At 35.7% G+C, this 21,871-nt stretch overlaps 1 long non-coding RNA gene across 1 annotated transcript in view; it reads right to left on the reverse strand.

Annotated features, from left to right (window-relative positions):
• LOC106870793 (uncharacterized) overlaps positions 1-16,572 on the reverse strand; it is a 32,943-nt gene extending 16,371 nt beyond the window's left edge. The window contains exon 1 of the long non-coding RNA XR_001409574.3: positions 15,944-16,572. This is a non-coding gene — a long non-coding RNA (uncharacterized LOC106870793). The remainder of the gene's footprint in view (positions 1-15,943) is intronic.
• Between the last annotated feature and the right edge of the window lie 5,299 nt (positions 16,573-21,871).

Raw genomic sequence — 21,871 nt, forward strand, 5'->3', positions numbered from 1 at the left:
ACTAAAATGGTGGTGGTAGCTGAGGCGGTCAAGCATGACGGTGATAGTAAGGGATGTGAAAGACAGCAGTGATGGTGTTGGCAGGGAAGGCGGCGAAGTCAAAGGTGTTGATCTTGGTGGCGTCAGAAGTCTGAATGGTGTGTATGGCAGTTGTGGTGGCGATGGTGGTGGCACTGGTGATGGTGATGGTTGAAAACAATCAACAGAAACAGCTAGTATATACATATATGTATGTATGCGTGCAGGAGCGGCTGTGTGGTAAGAAGCTTGCTTCCCAGACACATGGTTCCGGGTTCAGTTGGAGATTTTGGAGGAGCTGTTGGCACAATCAACATAAATACTTTCTGTCGCAGTGTACGTATAAATGTATGTACGTATCGCTACACGTATGTGTGTGTGTGTGTGTGTGTGTGAGTGTGTGCATGCATAAATGTAATAGACTGATATATGAGCGTATACACTTGTTCCGTATCTGTGTACGTTTGGTAAGTGCAATCTTAAAGATTATCTGAACTCAAGTATAGAATACCAATATAATAGTGACTAAAATATATCTAAATGAAGATATAAGTTCTAATCACGTGTTTGAAATCATAGCACTATGTGTGTGGCAGTCAATAGCTTTACACACACACACACACACACACACACACACACACACACACACACACACACACACACATATACACACACACACACACACACACACACACACACACGATTTATTAATTTAATCTTTTTTTAATATCTTAATCAACCCTCTAAGTATTTTCCTGTTAAATATAGGTTAAATTGAGTAGAATATATCTCAATTAGATTTAATGTATTTGAGGTTACATACAAAGGTGATACAATATTGCGGTTGTATTAAAATCTATTGTGTTCAATATCATGAAAAATGTATTGATAGCAATACAAAACTGGAGTTAGCATTATATACTGGAGACAAAATTGATTTCATTGACACAGAAAGCAGCAGTTACCTATAGATTAACTATAAGTGATATTCTTGGTTTTGAATATATATGCAACTAATCAATAATATAATTATTTTCGAGATAAATCAGGTTACACGAAGGCATGAAATTATTTTAAAAAGCTCCAAAGAAAATAAAATCATATAAACACTAATATATATACATATATACAATATACATAGAGATTATCGATCTCTGTATTATATAAGCTCTTATTTACATAATAGGTTTGGAACTTGGGAAACCTTGAATTAAAAACAATATATAAAAGGAACATTATTTTTGAACATAGGAATATTGTGTGATTCATAAAGAGATAGTGTGACATGGCGGTATTTTACTGATATTGGAGTGTGAATGCAAAGAAATGTATTATACAATTAATAATAAAGTAACATTCAAGAGTTGAAATGCTATAGGAGTTTTTCTAGATTAGGACTGCAAAACATTTTGCAAGTTCATGTGACCAAAATCTTAACAAAAACAAAACTGTTTATAAAAATAAAGATATGAAAAATAGAAACATAATTTATTAGAGCAGTTTTAAGCTTCTTGTAATTTAGAAAAGCTAATATAAAATGAAACATGCCAGAATATTGGCCTTGTCTCAATCTAACAACCATTGTTTAGAATGAATAAATTCCTGTTTCTTGTCTCAAAGCCCTTGTTCAGAGTACGGTCCAGATGAGTCTTCGTCTGCTGCTGAGGCCTTCGTAGCGTTGAAGCACTTTGTCACTGCTGGTTGTTACGGGAAATTTTAGAGGTTGCTGTACAAAAGCAAATAAGCGAGAATATTTGAAAATAGCCTCAAGGTTCGTCTTCACTTCCATGATCCTGTTTCTCCTTTTCTGACCAGAAAACGGATTTCAAATAAATACGACCATTTCAACTTCTAAGCATTCAATTTATTATGATTTAATGATCTAAGCAATTTGCTTAATGAAGTGGACGTAGTGAATAGAGGAGGCTAAACGTTTTTACTTTCAGTTGTAAATCGGCTTTCCAAAGATGATGTAGCTGTGGAATGATGGAATGTAAATATGGTGCTTCATCCAAAACTATTCCTCTGTAGTCGAGTCACAGAACATTGGAAGAGAATTTCCTTCTAGATAGGCTTAGTTCAACGACTGTAAACATAATTGAGTATAAGCCCTTTCAAATTTAACGAAACAATACTCATTTAAAGTCTGATTCTTACACTGACAATCAATTTTGCCGAACAGCTAAATTATGTGGACGTAAACAAACCAACATCGTTTGGGAAGCGGCAGTAGTGGACAAACATTGACGCAAGACACACACACGCGCACGCATGCACACATACACGCACATACATACAGAAACATGCATTTCTCTCTCTCTCTCTCTCTCTCTCTCTCTCTATCTATCTATCTATCTATCTATATATATATATATGGCGAGCTTCTTTCAGTTTCTATCTACCAAATTCACTCACAAGGTTTGGCCCGTTTGTGGCTATAATAGAAGACACTTTTCCAAGGTGTCAACCATGAGGTTGGGATGCAAGCTTCTTACCACACAGCTACATCCATCGTTAAGGAATGTCAGATTCAGTGACAGGGGCCTGCTGTCCTGTTGTCCTTCCAAGCAAGTGTTATCTAAGTGGATTGGCTTAACAAGTGTTCTTGCTGTTTAACACTAGATCAATGTTGATCTCGCAAGCGAATGATCAAAGATAATCCGACAAAGACCATTTTGATTTGTCCAGGATGGTCATAGTGTAAAAGAGTATGGGTTTTTGTAGTAGTGTTGATCTGACAAAGAAAGAAAAAAGAAACAAATTGGAAAGACAAAAAAAAATGAATGTTATCTCCCCCAGTTGTTTGTCGGACCCCCCATGCAACACAAAATGCCTCCACTCACAACCCCGTTGCCTAAAAACACGAGAGAAAAGCAAAATAAACAAAAAAAGTTTTTAAATTATATAAACACGAAACAACAAAATATTAATTTGAAGAACTAGCAGACGTTACGCCTTAGGCATTTGTTGTTGCATCGAAGAAATATAATAACGAACTGTAATCATGAAATATAATTAGGACTAATGATATTCTCTCAATTATATGTTAGGCAAATAAAATAGGAAGGCGAAAAAATTACACAAACAGAGAAAAAAATTACGAGGAAACAAAACACAAGCTTCCTCCCTTCCAAGATATCTTTCCCTCTACCCACCCCACAAAATATTACACAAAAACAAAAAAAGACGAGAAAGGAAGTGATCTGGTTTTTTTACCCTGTGGTTTGCTAACCACAATCTTTTTTTATCGTTATTAGGAAACAAACAAATAAAATGAAATTACAAAAAATAACTCATCTCCAAGTCTTGGTAATTTTAAGACGAACTGTTCTATTTCTATTTTATTTTTGCGTAAATATACGATGTTATACAGAAGCAAGAATGTAACTTCAAAACCAAAAAAAAGCTGTGAGCCAACCACTAGATTTGGTAATTAAAGCAAAAGATTTCTCTCTTCTCTAACGGGTGTAATTTTTAATTACGCGAAAATTTCTTTGGTTTACTACATTAACGATATTACAGTCTATTTCACTGCAACTGCGTCTGGATAATTTGGTTAGGGCGTAAAATCATGGTGTCGACTGTTTCACTGCATTTGTTTCTCTTATTTTTCTCTTATTGATTTCAGTCATTAGTACGCGGTCAAGCTAGAGCACGGCATTCCATTTCTGCTTTGTTTTAGTCGGTTTTTACTGTCGCCCGAGTATTTTCTCAAGTTCTTATTTCATTTTCCGTGTGAGATACAAAATGCAGAGTGAACGCACGCATAAAGAGGATAAGCAATTGGACAGGATCGCTATTGGGAATATCTCTTCCATTATTGTACCGCTTAGCACGCCACGTCCATAAACAACCACACGCATACATGGTACATACGCGTGTGCGTATATATACATGTAAATATACGTATACGTCTCTTTGTCTATATATATACATATATACGCATGTGTGTGAGTGTGTGTGTATGTATATATATATATATAGTAATAATAAATCTCTGAGTGAGATGTAAACAGTAGCAGCACGGAATCGTGAAGTATATTTGCCACCTAAATGTGTAGGACCCATAGGGGACGATGCTTATAGCCCCAGGAAGACATCTTCTCCAGCTGGCTAAGAGGTTTATTATTGCTTGTTTCTCCTTTTTAGAGATCAGCGACAGTTTGTCACTGGAAAAAGCATTTGGTATTTTGCATTTGGAATGAATTTTCATCGCTAGCTGGTGATTGTCGATTAAATAAGTACCAGCTACGCACTGGAGTTGATTACATCGACTTGATACTTTTGTCTGTCCTTGTTTGTACCCCTTGTGGGCAAAAAAAGTAGTATCGTCATCTATGTGGCCACATGAGCTGCTAGAAAGGGCAGTCGAATCTCTCTCAATTAGAAATGCCAGTTAACTTTGGTCCATATAAAATCTCCCACGTACAGAGTTAACCAGCTGAATACCATCGCCATAATTTCACCATTAATTTGCTAAATTTAGAACAAACTTCATAATATTTGTTAGTTTGAATGGGCATCGTGGTTAGTATGGTGTACGGGGGTAAGATAGTTGAGAAAGAGAAGGGAGTTGAGAGCATGAATTGAAAGGAGACAGGTAGGGGGTAACGAAAGAGATTATTTATGAAGGATAAAAGAGGTAGGAATGAGAAAAACAGAAAGTCAGAGAGTGAAGTTGAGAGAGACAAAGAATAGAAATGTAAACGAAAAATAGAGAATGGGAGTAAGAGAAAGAGAATTTAATAAAAAAATTAGGGGAGAGAAAGAGCGAAGGAGGAAGAGGCAGAAAGAGGTAGAGAAGGAAAAAGAGAGAAAGATATAAAGAAAACGAAAGAGGGAATGACAGACGCAGGAAGAGAGAAAAACATTGGTGAGAATGGCAAAAAAAAAACAGAGTGAAAGTGTGAAAGAAAAAAATGCAGTGAAGGACAAAAGAGAGTGAGGGAGAGAGAGAGGGAGAAAGCGAGAGAGAGAGAGAGAAAGAGGAGGAAAGGAAGAAGGGAATGATGTTCTTAGAAAGAGAGAAATACATTGGAGAGAATGGCAAAAATAAACAAGATGCTGTTAGAGAAAAAGACTTAAGACAAGATAGCGAGTGAGAGAGAGAGAGAGAGAGAGAGAGAGAGAGAGAAAGAGCGGAACATAGAGAGAAAGTGAAAGAAATAGAGGGAGCGAAGAAGAGAGCGAAACAAATGGAAAGAAAGAAAAGTAGAAAGAAACTTAAAGATTGTTTGACAAATATGATGAATGAGTGTGAAAGATGGAGAAAAAAAAAAGCGCGAAACTTTTGGTCAATGGCTGAACTATATCTGGTTTTGCTTTTTTTTTTCAAAAACTACAAAAATAAAAGAAAAAGAATAGAAACAAAGACAAAAAAAAATAACAATAAATAGATGATTAAATAAATAAAAAAAATACATAAATTGTGAGAAGATAAGAGAATCTCTCAAGACACATGTCTTGTTTTAGAAAATGGTCTTTGCATAAAATCATTCTTGACGTGTCTACAATAAGTTTCTTTCCCCCGAGTAATGGGATTGTTGCGGCAGAATGAAACATACTGCTGCTACTGCTGCTGCTACTGCTGCTGCTGCTGCTGCCACTACTACTACTACTACTACTACTACTACAGTCTTTTCTGCTTTCCTTTCGCTTTTTTGTTACTCAACTGAACCGAAATGAAGAGAAAAGTTTGTAATTGGCTAAATATTATACTACTACTACTACTACTACTACTACTACTACTACTACTACTACTACTACTACTACTACCACCACCGCAATAAGGAGCAGCTGCTGCTGATTATATTGGTAAATAACAATCACAATAACAAGAACAATAACGATGATAATGATATCAAGGTTGATGCTGCTGCTGCTGCTGCTGATGATGATGATGATGATGATGATGATGGTGATGATGGTGATGATGATGATGATGATGATGGTACTGGCGATGAGGATGATGGTGATGGTGGTGGTGATGATGATTTCTTATATTGGCCACAAGGTCCAACACAGGATATTTCAAGACAAAATCACCATGAAGAAGAAAAAGAAGAAAATGAAGAAGAAGAAGAACAACAACATCAACAACGATGATGACGAAAACAACAACAACAACAACAATAATAACCATAATAACAATAATAGTAACAATAATAATAATGATAATGACATTATTATTGTTACTGTTAATATTATTTTCGTCAATATTGATAAATGATTTCTTTAGCTACAAGGGCCCCCGCCGCGTTGGAATACGATGATGATGATGATGATGATGATGATGATGATGATGATAACAATAATAATAACAAAAAAGACATCGGGCCTATCTGTACATTGTGGAGAGAAATTGTTTGATCGACGTTTGAAAAGATTTGTTTCGTTTCATTCATCAATTGTATCTCTATAGAAGAAAAAAAAAAACAAAGCACAAACTTTCATTCTATCAATAGCGCTGAAACTACCACCGCCTACACCACCACCGGCACCACCGCCGGCACCATAACCACCGCCACCACCACCACCACCACCACCACCACCATCACCACCACTTCCATCACGACGACGACGAAGACAACCACCACCACCATTGCCCTCATCATGATCCCCATCTTCATCCTCATCAACGACACTACCACCACCGACATTTCTCCCACTACTACCAACACCGTACCACAATCACAATTTTTCACTACCACCTCCACTACCGTCCAAACTACACTCACTACCAACACTACAGCTACAAGCACCAGCAATATCACTGCGTATCACCATCACCAAAAAAAAACACAGAAAAACCACAGGAAAACCACAGAAAAAAACCACCTTAAGTCGTAAACCCTTTCATAGTCGAGCGTAATCCGCTTTCAGTTTCTATCTTACCAACTTGGATGCGGATGTACATGTCGGATGGATAGAGAAATTCTGAATGTTGTGATATGACAAAAAAAAAAAAAAAAAAAAAAAAAAAAAGCAGCGAGCTGGCAGAATCGTTAACATGCCGGACAAAATGTTTACAGTATTTCTTCTGTCTTTATGTTCTGAGTTCAAATTCCGCCGAGGTCGACTTTGCCTTTCATTCCTTTGGAGTCGATAAAACTGGTAGTGTTTACGTACTGGAGACGATGCATTGAAAAATTCTGGATAGGAACAGGAGTGGCTGTGTGGTAAGAAGCTTGCTTCCCAACCACATGGATCCGGGTTCAGTCCCACTGCGTGTCACCTTGGGCAAGTGTCTTCTACTATAACCTCGGGCCGACCAAAGCCTTGTGAGTGGATTTGGTAGGCAGAAACAGAAAGAAGCCTGTTGTATATATATATATATACATATATATATATATATATATATATATATATATATATATATATATATATATATGTGTGTGTGTGTGTGTGTGTGTGTGTGTGTGTGTGTGTATACACCGATGCTGGTGAGTTTATGTCCTCGTAACTTACGGTTCGGCAAAAGAGGTCCCTAGAATAAGTACTAGTCTTACAAAGACTAAGTCCTGGGGTCGATTTGTTCGACTAAATGCGGTGCTCCAGCATGGCCGCAGCCAAATGACTGAAACAAGTAAGACAACAAAAAAAATAAATGTAGTATGAGAGAAAAAAAGGGCTGCGAGCTGGCAGAATCGTAAGCTTGCCGGACAAAATGCATAGCAACATTTCGTCCGTCTTTACGTTCTGAGTTCAAATTCCACCGACGTTGACTTTGCCCTTTATCCCTTCGGGGTCGATAGAATTAGTACCTGTATAGAGCACTGGGGTCGATGTAATCAACTACCCCCACCTAACAAGAACAACGAGCTTTGTGCTAAAATATGAAATGATTAGATGCCTTTCAGGTCGACCTCACCATTCATACTTTCGAAGTTGGTAAAATTAATTACCAGTCAATGAGTGTATTCCCTCCTCTCTAAGTTTCTGGCCTAGCGGCAACGTTAGGAAATACTGTGATATAACAGGAAAAGAAGGTGGGAAGTCGAACGATGTGGGGTGTGTCAGATTGGAATGCATTTCCGTTTCGTGACATTATTAGGAGCAATATCTCAAACCCTGTAAGTTTATGCGTTTTACGCGTTTTTTCAAAAGGCTTACACAAATACAAGCCAAGTTAAGCACATACAAAAATTCGTCGCTATTAACTACACAGTATTTTAGAAACAACAATAGCAGTAACGTAAACCACCATCATCATCACCACCACCACCACCACCACCACCACCACCACCACCACCACCACCACCACCACCAAAACAACAACAACATTAAACAAAATGCCAACAATAAAAATAACAAGGAATAAGCGTTATTATGTCGCTTCTCATCACAACTTCACTTTGAATACAATAATGAAATAATAGCATTTCATAAATAAAACTAAAGCTTGTACATAAAGCAGAGAGGCATTGAAGCTACTTGAATCCTTTGAACGTACAAGCATCATTTAGTGGGCACCATTTCGCTTAACTTTACAATTGGAAGATGAAAAAGGTGGCCGCATGATTTTGTGTTTACGGTTGAAAATAACGATGTTTCTGCCAATTAGCGAGTAATAGACACAAAACAATGTTACCGCCTGCTTTTGCCTCATCCAGGGATATAGTCAGATTGCAGCCACTAAAGCATGTGTGCAGGTTGAAAGGGTTAATAGAGGTATAAAAACACATCTATGGAACTAAAGCGTATCATCACACACTTCACAAAAAATGCGGGTAAGATTTTTAGTAGCACAATACAAGATATCAGTAATTCGACTCCAATGAGGTTAGGCAGGCTATATTACGACATGAAACCTAACGACACGTACAAACCCCATCCAACCGATGATCGGATAACATACATGATATTTGTAAACTAACTGGAGACGATATCAGACTAGAAAGCTAAGCAGTCAAAATGAAACCCGGCATTTATAATCTAATCTAATGTAATGCAGTATGATATAATTATAATACAATTCAATATTACACAAACACACACACACTCACGCCATACATCAACAAATGTAAATACGTAACAACAGTTCTCACCTGATGAGCGCAGTGGCGTGAAACTCGAATCTCGCGATAAACTTTCCGTTTGAACAGGCCAAATACTTTACATGTATAGAATACTCTTCAATCTATCGCTTGCTGCTGTTCAAAATATAAGCACACATCTCCCCATACTCCACCCCCGTCATCACAGAGACTAATCACTCTCCAAACCTCAACTTGAAAATTGCGCTACTCATGGACAATGTTGACCACAAAATATTCCGACCCAGACCATTCTAACTACTTTCGATAACTAAATCCCCCTCACATCATTAATAAATTATAGAACGAAACCGAAAACAGAACTAATAATGTATTTTTAATGTTTTATGGCGAATCCATTTTTACTTTTACTATCACCTTAATTACACATCATTCACGCATCTTTCCGTCTACCAAATCCACTCACAAGGCTTTGGTCAACCTGACGCTATAGTAAAGATACTTGCCTAAGCTTCCACGCAGTGGGATAGAACCTACAACCATATGGTTGGGAAGCAAACTTCTTACCACACAGCCGCGCCTGCGCCTGCATATGTCTGTTTCCTTCCGTTCTCATAGTCTTTATTTCCGCCCACGGTTTTTTTTCAAAATTGTTTCGTCTATTTTAGCTAAAAATGTTCTCAAGTTTTCAGTTTAAGAATTCCATATTCCCGTTATGGATTTTTGTTACCTTCGTGTTGTTGTTGTTGTTGTTGTTGTTGTTGTTGTTGTTGTTGTTGTTGTTCTTCTTCTTCTTCTTCTTCTTCTTCTTCTTCTTCTTCTTCTTCTTCTTCTTCTTCTTATGATTTTTGTTTTCTCGTGTAGCCTCTTGAAACTTTTGCTAACTCTGTGCGAAGAATCGATTAGAATTCTATAACGAAAATGCCACAGTCGGAAATAATGGTAGCAACAACAACAACAACATCAACAACAACGTTGTTTCTTCCTATCCACACACAATTTACATAAAACTCAATAATTTTGTTTTGTGTTTTCATTGGTTATTTTTATTACTGTCCCTTTTACACATTTTGCATATCATCACCATCGATATGATCCCCATCATCATCATCATCCTCACCGCTCCCACCACCACCACCACTACTACTACTACTACTACTACTACTACTACTACTACTACTACTACTACTACTAGTTGTTGTAGAAGTAGTAGCGGTTTGTTCTCGTTCGTTATCTTGTTTTATATTTGTGTGTATTTGACGATATTGACTTATGTTTCCGTTTAAACATTTTGAAAGAACGAACGAAGGTATGGAAGACCAAAGATCGTTTGAAGGAGGACCATTATTGGAAGAATAGTAATGAAAAAAGAAGACAGAAATGCTAGAAAGAGAATACTGAAGCACCAAATGTCAAATTATAAAGAAATAAAGAAATAAAGAGCATAAAATACTGGAAATGAGAAAATTAAAAAAAAACAGCAAATATCCTGTATTGTTACAAACAGGAAGCACATATATTTTTTTACTCTAGGCATAAGGCCCGAAATTTTCAGGGGAGGGTCCAGTCTATTAGAGTGACACCAGTATGCAACTGGTACTTAGTTTATCGACCTCGAAAGAATGAAAGGCAAAGTTGACCTCGGCGGAATTTGAACACAAAACACAGAGACAAACGAAATACCGCTAAGCATTTCGCCCAGCGTGCTAACGCTTCTGCCAGCTCGCTGCCTTATACAGGAAGCATATTAATTTAAACTGGTACACTGTCGAGGGCTCCAGTTGATCCGATTAACGGAACAGCCTGCTCGTGAGATTAACGTGAAAGTGGCCGAGCAAGGGAGATTCAGCATGTCAAAGAATGTGACAAATCTAGCCGTTTGAAATACAGGAATTACTCATTTTTGCCAGCTGAGTGTACTGGAGTAAGATGAAATAAAGTGTCTTGCTCAAGAGACCTAATGCACCGCCAGGAATCGAACTCACGATATTACGAACCTAATGTCCTTCCACTTATGATTTACTTCCTGTTCAAAGCTCTGCATAAACGGAATTTTTTTATAGAGTCTGATGCAGAAATGGTGGATTTTGACTAAACAAGCCAACGAATAAATGAAATAAAATAAATCTACACAGCATGACGACTTATTTATTTATTCATTTTTAAAAAACTATTCCACGATGAGTTTAAACACTACGGTCTGTTGACCGTACATGCTGCGGCAGCATTTTGGGCGATATTTGTGAAATATTTATTATTTCACAAATATCACACACTACGCATGTTCAAACACTTAACTTGTACAAACTGGGAATACGTAATTTCCTACAGGCATCATATGTCAGTAGTAGGCGATGAATTATTAAAGAGTTCCTGAGTGTTCTGTGTATGTAGGTATCTTGTTTCCTAACCACATGGCTGTGGTTTCAATATCACTGAGCGACACCTTATTATAGTGTCTTCATTGTAAAATATACTATAATAAAACCATAGAGTCTTTTATTATAGTTCCCAGCCGACCACCCAACCGTTCCAGTTTGCCTTCTCTCTCTCTCCCTCTCTCTTAAAATCACACCATCCATTTACCATGGATTCAGTTCAATAACCTTTACAATGCCTTTGATATATTTTACCAATAAGTGTTACATCAAATAAATGGAATTGATCATTCATACGTTTAAAATAATAGTGTTACTGTTTTGAATTTAAAAACCGGAAACAAAAAGAGAACTGAGTTTGCGAATGCTCACGGTGTGTGTGCGTGAGCGTGCGTGCATGTGCGTGTATGTATGTGTATGTTTGTGTGTGTGTGTGTGTGTGTGCGTGTGTGTGTGTGACTCATATTCTATGACTAGCAACATAATACACTGCGTTGTGTACAACGTACAACGGATAGAAAATAGCTCCGAGCTGTTGAAGGTTCAGTTACTGTTGGTGGGCTATCGACTTAACGTGAGGGAGAACAGACCATTTGCATAATGTACACAACCACGTCTACCAAAATATCTGACCTTTGCTTCGCAGTCATGTCGCATCGGATTCAGTCCCACTGTCCGACACTTCGGCAAATGTCTTCCACAATATCCCCGGCCGGATAATGACTCATTAGTGGACTTAATCCACTGAAACTGAGTGGATTTGTGGAAACCCAGCGGGAGCAACTCTTTTCCCGAAAACGAATCTTGTGAAATTCTCGAAATACGAAGTAGAAAAACAGCCAACAGCAGATGAAGGGTCGTTTTTCATGTTACTTGTCTTGTTTTCCACAAGTTTCTTTCGTTGTTCGCAAAAAAGTTTGTATTCCAGGTTTTCGTATTTCATGTTGTTTATGTTCCGTGGTGTCCTGTGCCCATATATGCATGTACATACAAATATATGTATGTACACACACACACACACACACACACACACACACACACACACACACACACACACACACACACATATATATATATATATATATACATATATATATATGTGTGTGTGTGTGTGTGTGTGTACGTATGCATATATATTTACATATATTTCATATATATATATATATATATATATATATATACACATACATACATATATATATATATATATGTATACATACACACATATATATACATACATACATACGCATATATATTTATGTATATATGTATATATACATACATCTCTCTCTTTCTCTCTCTCTCTCTGTCTCTCTCTTTATATATATATATATATATATATATATATATATATATATATATATATATATATATATATATATATATATATATATATATATATATATATATGTATATGTATATATGTATGTGTATATATATATCTATACATGTATATGCATATATATATATATATATATATATATATATATATATATATATATATATACATACGAAATACAATGAAGTTTTCAATACTCGGCTAATTATTTCAGGAATATTTTTTTTCGAAGTTTTCCATGTAATTCCCCTTTAATTAAACCTTTTCGGCATTATCCTCTCCTACACATAAAAGCAAAATTATATTAGGAAAGAAAAATAAACCACTACAAGAGAAAAGAAACATAGAGATAATTTCGTTAGTAAATTTGTTCAGAAAATCGCTTCCATTTGTTTGATATTATGTCCATATATCTATCTGGACTTTCTTTTTATGATTAGCTGTCAATAAAAGGTAGGCATTTATTCGTTACAGTAATCTAAGATTACGATTTTCTTCAGAGAATCAGGAATCATTGATCTTTCAATTGCTAGAATTGAAGAGAAACTTTTCTTTATGCACCGTTTCACGCCTTTTATCTTTGTCATTAATAGATATCGACATCGGCTGATTATATAAGTATGTATGTATGTATGTATGTATGTATGTATGAATGTGCCTACGTATGTTTGAATATCTGTATCTACATATCTATCTATCTATCTATCTATCTATCTATCTATCTATCTATCTATCTATCTATCTATCTATCTATATATATATATACATATATATGCATATATACATACATATATTTATATATATATATATATATATATATATATATATATATATATATATATATATATATATATATATATATATATATATATATATATATGCGTATATATATATATTTATGTATACAGATAAATGCGTCTGTATGTGGTTTTCATGTAGATGTGTGTAAAAAGAAGCGCACATGTATATATGTATATATATGTATATACCCATAAATACACATATGCATACACACACACACAATATATATATTCATATATATATATGCATATGTGAATATATATATGTATGTATATATATATATATATTTTTTTTATGTATATATATATTTATATATATGTGTATGTATGTATACAGATATATGTGGAAGAGGTAAAGATCATGTATACAGATATATGTGGAAGAGGTAAAGATCTTTAGGATTGTTTTTTGTTGTTTGTTGTTTGTTTTACAGGAACATACTATATCGAGGGCGGAGATTCCGAATCTGCAAAAACATAAGAAAAGCATTCAAAATTTCATCTCTCGGCTCCCCCATCAATTTCTTAAATTTTCACTGTTTTAAAACAATTTTTCGGGCGAAATACGTGGATAAATACGGAGATTATGATTCTGAAAAAAAAAAAAAATGTGTAAAACTTCAATTAAAAAAAAAAAATGAATAAATGCTCCCACCTTCCATCCGCCCTATGATAACAAGTGAAGTTCAAGTGTTGTCTCTACTAATGTTTCAGACGCAAAAAGTATCTAAACAGAAAACCTGACAAGCTAGAATCACGGTTTCAAAACTTTAATACGTCCCCTCACCCAGTTTCTTCATTTTTCACTTATTTAAAAAATATTTTTTGGCGAAATACGTAGAAAACTCGACCCCATGATATATTCTTTGTAAGCCTAGCACTAGTACTTATTCTGACGACCACTTTGCCGAACTGCTAAATTACGGGGACGTAAACATACCAACGTCGGTTGTCAAGTGATGCTGGGGGGGGGGTTACAAATACAGACACACAAATATATATATATATATATATATATATATATATATATATATATACGACAGGCTTCTTTCAGTTTCCGTCTACCAAACCCACTGACAAGGCTTTGGTCCACGCAGTGCGACTGAATCTGGATCCATGTGGTTTATAAGCAAGCTACTTACCGAACAGCCATATATATATATATATATATATATATATATATATATATATATATATATATATATATATATATATATATATATATATATAAGTATATACAGATACACACACGTATATGTATATATATAATATATTTTGCATTTACAGATATAGTAGATTATATACACTAGGTATAATAGGAAAGTACACACATACATACATACACATGCTCACATACATATCTATATATTAATATTTATACGGTGTGTGTATATATGTGCATGTATTTGTGTGCTTACATAATTGATATATTATACATGTATATGTATATATATTTATATATATATATATATTGATATGTATGCGTATATGTATATAAGTGTGTAAGTATACATATACATATTCACATCACTTGGTCACAATCACACACACACACACACACACACACACACACACACACACACACACACACACACACACACGCATGTATACACGTCCTGGCTCTAATCATAGCGGTTTGCCAAATTGTTCTGCTTCATTTCCTTTACATCTATCAATTTTTTCAACACATTCTCATTAATCATTATTCATTTAATTTCCTTCTATGTATTTACTCCGCTTTAACCGAGTTCATATTCCTACATTATTATTATTATTATTATTATTATTATTATTATTATTATTATTATTATTACTATTATTATTATTATTGTTGTTGTTGCTGTTGTTATATTTCTGAACAAATCTATTGTCCCTTGGCTCCGAGGATTTAGGAATTTCATCGACAAAACTGACAGAAAAAATATAAAACATATATTTTTCGATAATGTTTGACAAAGAAGCCACTGAAACGAGTTGGTCGTCTAACTCATATCGCAAGAAACATACGTTGTCATCCTTTATCCTTGATTTTCTTTTTTCAATCAAATCAAAACGGTTTCTCGTTAGGAAAATGCGTTTTCGTAAATGAAAATGAACATGACTATACAGTGAAGGAAAGAAAGAACGAAAAGAAAAGAGAAATACAAAGAGAACATATTAGTCTTATAACTAGACCCACGCATTGTACATGAAAAATATTTTAAGAGTTAAAAGCGCTAACAATTACAACACTCACACAAGCGGAAAAAGAAAGAAAAATCAAATTACAATGAGTGAAGTTGTGAACGACACAGAAAAGACAGTTTACAATACTTTCGCTAGTGTTGCTAGCCACATTGAGGTTTTGAAGACGAATAATCTGTATGAGGAAATGTCTAAGAAACATAGATATACGGTAAAAGAAAACGCTACATTGCCTGAGTTCTTTATCCGAGAATGAGTAAGCTGAACACATAGTTTTGCATCTCTTATGATGGTTTCTCACAGCCTCTGAAGATTTTCGGCTTAGATTTCCAGGTAGATAGCTTGGTCATTTCACACAATGCTTACATTTCTATTCTTACACATATATCGAGAGAATATTGGGAACCATAATGTTGTCTCTCGGCCTTTTAGAAAGAGTACAGTGGAGGGAGCACAAGCGCACACACAAATACGACGGTGAGTAAAGTTTCGTCCACCAAATTCATTCACAAGGCATTGGTCAACCCGGGGCTTTAGTAGAAAACTCTTATCCAATATGCTACGCACTGGAAATAAGTCCTAAACCTCGCGGTTGCAAAGTGAACTTCTTAGACGAACAGCCATAAATGCGACTTATATATTAGAAAATTGTTAAAAATTCTTGTGTTTCATGTTCGTATATTAATGTACGCACATGAAATATAGCCGTTTGGTATTTTATCAACATAGCTAACAAGCCCACCAGTCTGTCAGATAACCGAAGCATTTGGCTGTAGGCTAATGCTATCGCTTCTTAGTTTTATTCCTAAACGGTTTTAGTATTGATCTATTCGAAGTATCTTCGTTGTTTTCTTTCAGAAACTGATATTTTCTACAGAGACTCATTTCCTGGCTGGAGTGTCTAGCATTTCCGATTTACCATTATTCATTCATATTTTGATAGAAATCTTTCTGTTTGGAATCGGCCAGCTTACGTCATTAGAAGCGTTGAAGGTTTTCCATATTTTCTAATCATGTATAATTCACGTCTGCTCCTCTTCTTTTGGCTTTTATTCTGACCCTGTCATTCCTTTTTATGTATATAGATCTTGAAGTTGTATTTGTTCGGTGGTTTGATCTGGGATCGTGATGAAACTGAAACAATTACATCGTGGGAGAAGTATGATAACCACTAAAAAATTTATATGCAAATCCTAGTCAACGAGGATTATGTTTTATTTATGCCAAATCACATAAATATAGCCATTGTAAAGTTACTGTTTAACTCTTTTGTTAACACATTTCTATTGAAATACATCATATATTTGTTAAACTTAATGTTTTTAAATGATGAATGAAGCAAAATATATTTGTCATTTTTAAGCCGCTGTATGGAACGTAATTTAGCTTCATATCTTGATGGAAGATTTACATTTAGATCACGTTAAACCAGAAAGTTTGTGTTATACAACCAGAAGTGGTCATTGGTGGGTTGGTATCAAAAGGGCTAAGCAAATGTTTTGTTTGTTTAGCTGTTCTCCGTCAAAAAAGAGCAAAAAAAGTACCGATCCTTTTTTTGTGTTCTGTCTTACGTGATAAGATCTTTGATTGCGAGATTTACTATCCTTTCCCATTGTATATTTCTAGACGTAACCAAGTTTGTATGTAATTCTCGAAATACGTTTGACAGTTGCATCAGAAGTACAACTTATATATTTCTCTGTATTTTGATTGTTTGTTTTAGGTATTCATATTATCAATTCTCGTATCTGAATGGAATATTCTTTTCCCCTGTAGGTTGGTAGTAAACATGATTTTTTCCCCTCTCAACTGCATATCTTACGATGTTCCGAAGTTACCAGGACCTCATTGATATTACGTTTTGTCTTGTCTTCTGGTCTCCATGTGATTTTTTCTACTTTGGCATATTCATATCTATCTATCTATCTATCTATCTATCTATCTATCTATCTATCTATCTATCTATCTGTCTGTCTGTCTGTCTGTCTGTCTGTCTGTCTGTCTATCTATCTATCTATCTATCTATCTATCTATCTATCTATCTATCTACTTTCGGCACAAACACCAGCTGAGGAGGCTGAATGGAAACTGACGAACCCAATGCTCGGATACGAGACGGAGCCGACCATACTTGTAATAATTTCAAGGTCTTTATTCATTGACAGTTTCTTCTTGATTATCTTCCCGATGAGATTTTACTCAGATGGTTTGGAAATGTCTACCTGTGTCCAGATATTTCCCCTACCTGTCTTTTATCATTATAGCAGACTTTTAGGCGGCGAGCTGACAGAATCGTTAGAACGTGATGAAATGTTTAGCGGTATTTCGCTTGTCGCTGCGTTCTCAGTTCAAATTTCGCCGAGGTCGACTTTGCCTTTGATCCTTTCAAGGGGATCGATAAAATAAGTACCAGTTGAATACTGGGGTTGATGTAATCGACTCATCTCCACCTCCCCCAAGCTGCCCTTGTGACAAAAAATTGAAATAATCATTACAGTAGACTTCAAGGCGGCGAGCTGGCAGAATACTTTGTGGCAATTTTTGTCTGTCAATACGTTCTAAGTTCAAATTGCACCAAGGTGGATTTTTGCCTTTCATTCTCTGGTGGTCAATAAAAGTGGAGCACTGGGGTCGATGGAATCGACTAACTCCACCCCACCCCACCACCTCAAAAACAAAACCAAAAAAATCAGTCTTTCTGCCTGTCGGAGAAAGATTATTATATCTGTATGGCTGACCTTGATCTTTTATCAGTCTAAACAAGCAAATCCCAGACAGTTTGGGTCCAAGTCAAGGTCATTTACTGTTGTTTGGTACTGTGGTAATGCTTATACGCCTATTCCGTTTGTTATCCGCCTGCACGTCGAAGACTCTGTACTCAGAAGACACGGCTAGCCAACCGGTCGCTCATGTGAATAAGCACTGACTTGGCTAAGACTGGGCATGAAGAGCTGATGTTCTCAGTCGTCCGGCTTCATTGATCTTACATAACCATCTCTTGACGGTTGCCTCTTTTATCATTACTTTATTTTATAATTATTTATGGTTCTGCATTGATCCTGTACAGTTATAATAACCAAACAGTTTATTTATGATTTTTGTCTAGAGCTTTCCAGCCATTATTTCTTTCACTATGACTTACTTCCTCTCTGTCGAATATACGGAATTCTGGCCAAAGAATGCTTTTATTTCCATCTTCTTTTATACTATTATAATGCAATGAACTGATAAAACAGTAAAATATCGTTCTGAATGTTTTACTTCGCTTAATTTCCCTCATTTCCGTTTTGCGTCTAAGACGTGCCAGAACCGGTCTACTTTCATCCAACCCGGGTAGACACAAAATAAGTACCAGTAATAGTCTTAATAGACTTAGATCGATTTAATTGTTAATACCACTTACCCTTGAAATGTCTGAATGTTTGCCAATTTTAGAAATCAATATTATTATCTGAATATAGTTTTGTAATTTATTTCCAGAATATACTTTCTTAATCTAAAACAGATAATTGCAAGGAAATATTTCACTAGAGTAAATATTACGATTTGGACGTAGATTATGGTTTATAATATTGAAACAAGGCCAGCAATTTTACCTGATTTAGAATTAACTAAATATATCGCCGTACTTGACCCCAGGTTTGTGGTACGATACTACTCTACCGTATGAGCCACACATTGTTTTCAGTAATAATAATGGGTTCTAATTTCTGTACTAGGCTACAGATTTTGGGAATGAGAACAGTCGATTAAATAGATTGACCTTAGTATGGTACTAGTAATTTCTTTCGTCGATCCTCTTAGGCTTGTAAAGTGAATGCTGGAGAACTTTGAACTTAGAGCGTAAAAGGGCATAAATAAATACTGTCAGAGATTTATTTAACTTTCTAATAATACTGCCGCTCCTGAAGGCCAAAATCTTTGGGCAAGAGTATAGCTTTAGATAAGATTTAGTACTTGACTGGTATTTTATTGTATCGATCGTGAAAATTGAAATAGCAAAGGTGACATAGGAAAATTTGAACCCAGAGCGAAAAGATATGGAAGAAAACAATGCAAGGGTCTTGTCCAAAGAAGAAAATATTTACTATTCAATAAATTATCGGTGTTTTCATCATATCGCAAAGTTCAAAAGATTCAGGAGTTTGATGCCTCACGATCTGAAAAAAATAAAGAAAACATTATGTGAATCGCAATTATGAAATCTGTTCCATGGCTTCTTCAGGTTAAGTAGTCCATCTCGCTCAAAAGGTCGGGCTCTGAACAAGGGTTATTTAAGGATGCTGAACGAGACACCCATGTTCCCAGAGGTGAATTATCCAAACGCCAAAGAATTCCTCTCAACACCTAGCTACGATGCTCCCCCACTACTTCTGCTCATGATCAGAGATGCACATATTGTCAGCCAGCAAGGGACATGCTCAACTGGTTAATGCCAAACAACTTACAAGCAAATATGGTGGTATTGAACGGAATATTTGCTGTAGTCCATCTTTTATACCAAGACAGAACAATGTACATGATAACACTTCCAATCAGTTAAAATGAGAAGCCATGAAAGCCACTGCCTGGTACTGCATCAGGGCATTTATTATTATTATTATTATTATTATTATTATTATTATTATTATTATTATTATTATTCGGGCTATAAAGTTTTCATAGGTCGGTATATAAATATATTTATGTGTGAAAGATCTTCCATCCGTAAGCCATATACTGTCAATATTTCTGTTACCTGACAGAGTTAACTCAAAACCTAAAGAACGCAATGAAACGATGGAATATTTTATTAAAAAAAAAAAAATGGCTGACACTTGATACGGAATTGACCCTGGGCTCTGACCTTTCACATCCGTTATGCTTCCATGTGTTCTTCCATCAAAAGAAAATTCTCTCCAGATGGAGTCTATGCCATCTTTCATCTGTTTCATCAGTCTCTCTCTCTCTCTTGCTTTCATCTTAGTTTCTTAATTTCTTTTTCATCCCGTTTCATTCTCCTATTTCATTTCTTTCGTTATTCATCCTTCCCGACTTATACTTATATTTTTGCTTCGGTTATCCTCCTCCTCCTCCTCCTCCTACTCATCATCATCATCATCATCATCATCATCATCATCATCATCATCATCATCCTCTTCGTCTTCTTCTTTTTCTTCTTCTTCTTCTCCATCATCTTCATATTATTATTATTATTATTATTATTATTATTATTAGTAGTAGTAGTAGTGGTAGTAGCAGCAGCAGCAGTAGTAGTAGTAGTTGTAAGGTGGTACACCAGACAAAGTGCAAACTGGTATTTCACCTGGCTTTACGATCAGGGTTCAAATTCCGCCGGGGTCAACTTTGTCTTTCACCCTTTCGGGCGCACTAAAAGAAGTACCGGTTGATTACTGGAGTCGACGTAATTGACTTACCCACTTCCCCCAAATTACTGGCCTTGTACCAAAACTTGTAACCATTATTAGTGTTACTATCATGCTGACATGCCGGACAAAATGTATAACGGATTACTACGCATTAGGTTGTTGTGTGTGTGGTATTTAATTGCCATATTTAGCAGGTCAGCCCCCGTTGCTCATTTTGTGTAAGGTTGAGGTAAAGTATCATGGTTTGCTAAGAACGGGGCCTTAACTGAAGTTAAAGTCGAAAGTTCTAGTGAAGTTGAACATCATATCTGGCCACCACAGTCCACAGATCTCAATATTATTGAACATTTATGGTGCATTTTAGAAAAACAAGGAAGGAGTCGATATCCTCAACTATCGTCATTACAAGAACTGAAGACTGTTTTAGCTGAAGAATGGACAAATATTCTTTTAGAAACAATTCAAACTTTGTACGAGTCCATACCTCGTAGAAGTCAAGCTGTAATTACTGTCAAAGGCGGTCCTGTCCCATATTAAAATGAATTTGTTTGAAATTTCAAGGTGTTTCCATTATTTTGTTCAACTCCTGTATGCTGCAAAGCATTTGTACCATGCAATGCTCTAACTACAGGCGAGCTGGCTTTCTTTTACTATATTAATATACAGACACACACACACATACACACACACGCAAATACTCATGCGCAAGCGCACAGAAATACACATGCACACAGACTCAACCGCATGCACACAAACGCAGGCAGTCGCGCGCGCGCGCGCTGGTGTG

The sequence above is a fragment of the Octopus bimaculoides genome, chromosome 15, assembly GCF_046866305.1.
Source record: "Octopus bimaculoides isolate indiv1 chromosome 15, ASM4686630v1, whole genome shotgun sequence".
Lineage (NCBI taxonomy): Eukaryota > Metazoa > Mollusca > Cephalopoda > Octopoda > Octopodidae > Octopus > Octopus bimaculoides.